This window comes from Montipora capricornis, unplaced genomic scaffold, assembly GCF_036669925.1.
Source record: "Montipora capricornis isolate CH-2021 unplaced genomic scaffold, ASM3666992v2 scaffold_66, whole genome shotgun sequence".
In the NCBI taxonomy this organism is placed as follows: domain Eukaryota; kingdom Metazoa; phylum Cnidaria; class Anthozoa; order Scleractinia; family Acroporidae; genus Montipora; species Montipora capricornis.
This window is the reverse complement of record NW_027180260.1, coordinates 1-3,048: the sequence shown is the minus strand read 5'-3', so window position 1 is coordinate 3,048 and position 3,048 is coordinate 1. Positions and strand designations below refer to the sequence as shown.

The window sequence follows — 3,048 nt, the reverse complement described above, 5'->3', positions numbered from 1 at the left end:
ATGAAAAAATAAACCCAATTTAAAATACAAATCACAGAGCTCACTCATTAGCAATCGAAAACGAGATATTGCTTTTGACTCTTAATTGAAAGCTTCTCCAACACGATTAACACATAGTCACCTGCTGAACGTCTTAAACGGACGAGCAAGCGAGACGACCGCAACGCGGGGAATGGTCGACACGATGACCTTCGGATCGCACAACAGTTCTTGTCTTGTAGGAAACGTTAAGAAACGAAGGCTATACGCTTCGTGTTTACGTAATTATAACTCTTAATTGTTTAAACCACGAAGGCATTGCCAAGGTATTGAAGGTAAGAATTGGTATCATTAACAAGGATAAAGGTCTTTTTCGTTCCAAATAAAAATTATTTAATTTCACAATAGAATTTGCCCAGCCTTGCGAATTCCAATTGCTTTACGAATTCCATTTCTATGGAATGGAAAATTGAAAAGTGTGCTAAATTTTTTAGCCGCGTATAAACATCAATATGGATAAACGGGTAATAAGAGATTTGTCAGAAATAAATCCAGGCATTTTCTTTTTAGCGGGAAATGAATAGAATCCATTCATAGAATAAATTGGGTGAACGCATTTATTTATTTAAATAAACAACCTATACGCTGTCATCTTAGCAAAAGAGAAATAACCAAACAAATGTCTTTTAAGCAAGTATAACTGTATCAGGTATGAACGAAATAAGCGAAGAGGTAAACGTGATTATAATGATGATGATGATGATGCCACTGATGATGACGAAGATTGGCATGTGACATACTTTTGATCATCTTCTCCTTCCGCCTCCTCCTCCTAATAATAATAATGATAATAATGATAATAATAATAATAATAATAATAATAATAATAATAATAATAATAATAATAATCACCAAAGTCGTCATAACCATTATCATCATCATGAAACCGATGGGTTCTTATGTTTAAATTGCCAACACATTTGAATGTCAAAAAGAATAGCCACATAAATCTTTTCCATATACACTTGCAACAACTGTCACGCGTGGCTGCATGACTTGAAATTCGCAATGTTCACATGAATTGATCACTGATCTTTTTAGGAACATGAAACAGATCACGATCCATCTCCTTATCATAGAGTCAATTTTTGTTTCGGCCTTGCTAAAAGTTACATGCGGAGGTGAGTTAATTTGTATCATTAATAGTTCTTTTACTTTCTTTTATTACCCTATGATTATCTGATTTTTATGTGAATGATCATAAAAATTACTATTTCCTCGATTGTTGTTATCGGACTATTCGACAAGCCAATCACATTCAAACTTGTAGTTTAAATCAACCAATCACCAACTCTGGTTTCAATTACCCTAGAAACAGTTTACAGACTCCTACATTGGGGCTTCCTTTCTTTCTTTCTTCCTTGGCATATCTCTTGTCAGCAATGAAGGTGGTGAGATGTATCTCAGCAAAATGAAAAAAATCACTGGAAGAGCCTTACAATAATTTTCAACCCGTTTTTTATTTTCATATTTCATTCTATTTTATCCTATGATCATTTTCTTTCTCCAACCGGTTACCTTTTTGGTAAGTACACTAAAAAAAATATCCTTTCCATTTGCTTTTCAATCGCAAATCTATGGTAGATGAGGGTGGAAAATTCATTTGCATTTCGCAGCATTTGCAGCAAAACTTTAATCATTGCTTTCTGATTTTACTTCCACATTATTAACTTATAGTGTCTCTCGCATGGTCGCGTCCTGTGATTGACATACAATTTAATAGGCTATAGACAACAGTTCGGCCTACCTGGCTCTACAGAATGCTTTTCAATTCGATTTTATTGATTCCCGGGGGGAGGGGACAGGGTATTCCCTATAATGGCCTATACGAAGAGGCTCCGCCCGGAAGGGATACCTTTTTCACACTTCAGGTATATGAAAGGGTAGAGATTTCACAAGTCGAAGTATATGAAACAGTAGGGAAATCTGTCATTTTAGTATTTAAAAGGGCCTTTCATTAAAATATTTCGAACACACATACCTTATGACTGAAAGCTAGGAGTACTATTTTCCAATGGAAAGTATACGAAAGGGGTACCATTTGTCAATGGAAGGTATACGAAAGAGGTATCTCTTCTGCCAAGTAGGTCACTTTTAACGATTGGATAAAACGGCTATGACCAAAGTTAGCCCTCGATTCGGAATGCTGATTATTTTCCGGTAATATTCGCTTGAAGATACTGAAAATAACGTAAAAGTTATCTTGTTAATTTTCTCTGTTAACAAGGCTAAATGAATTTGAAAGGCTCTCAGGTCAGTTATTTTAAATAGTTTCTTTTTGTAGTGCTAGAATCCAACCCTGAAATCCTTCTGAGAGTTAGCCCTACAGTCACCGAAATGGGCGCACGCAACTCCACTAATGTCAAGAAATACAGGGTAATCAGTTAGATTCAAGGCTAATTTTGATATCAATACGATGTGTCCCTTCAGTTCTAAACATTTCCTACCTATTTCTAACAAAACAAAACTGAAGGAAAGAGAAAAAAATCTCTGGGTGAGCATTGATACCAAAAGGGTGACGTTGCTGCTATGATTATTACTTTAGCGTCACTCAATGCAGCTGATGGTTCATTCAATATCACTGGTCATGGCGTAGACGGCGAGGGAACATTCACTCTCTCAAATAACACAGCGGAGATTGGTTTGCACATGGTCGTTGGGCAAATGGCAGACAAATCAAAAGTGTGGATTACAATGGACAAACGCCCGACGGTGTCATCGCTAAGAACGACTTCGGACAGTGACCACACTGAAATGGATCTCACATTTACAAGGGAGGGTAAGTTTAAGGCGTATCGTAAAACGTGATATGGTCTGTCTACACGTCCGTAAGAGTTGGATGTTTGCGGCAAATATTGCATTTCTCTAGTTCCTTGGGCTTTTTTTTTGCCCAATGACGGCTTGTTGCTTTCTCCCGCTAATCAGAGGCGAGCCCAAACGAGTTGTGATCATTTTTTAGGCATTCACGTTTCTTTCGACGAAAACGATGATTGGATTGCACGTCGATAA

At 36.9% G+C, this 3,048-nt stretch overlaps 1 long non-coding RNA gene across 1 annotated transcript; it reads left to right on the top strand.

Annotated features, from left to right (window-relative positions):
* The first annotated feature begins 206 nt into the window (after window positions 1-206).
* LOC138036908 (uncharacterized) lies at window positions 207-2,789 on the top strand. The gene is made up of 3 exons (XR_011130046.1): window positions 207-314; window positions 1,081-1,160; window positions 2,585-2,789. It is a non-coding gene; the product is annotated as an uncharacterized lncRNA (long non-coding RNA).
* The last annotated feature ends 259 nt before the right edge of the window (window positions 2,790-3,048 follow it).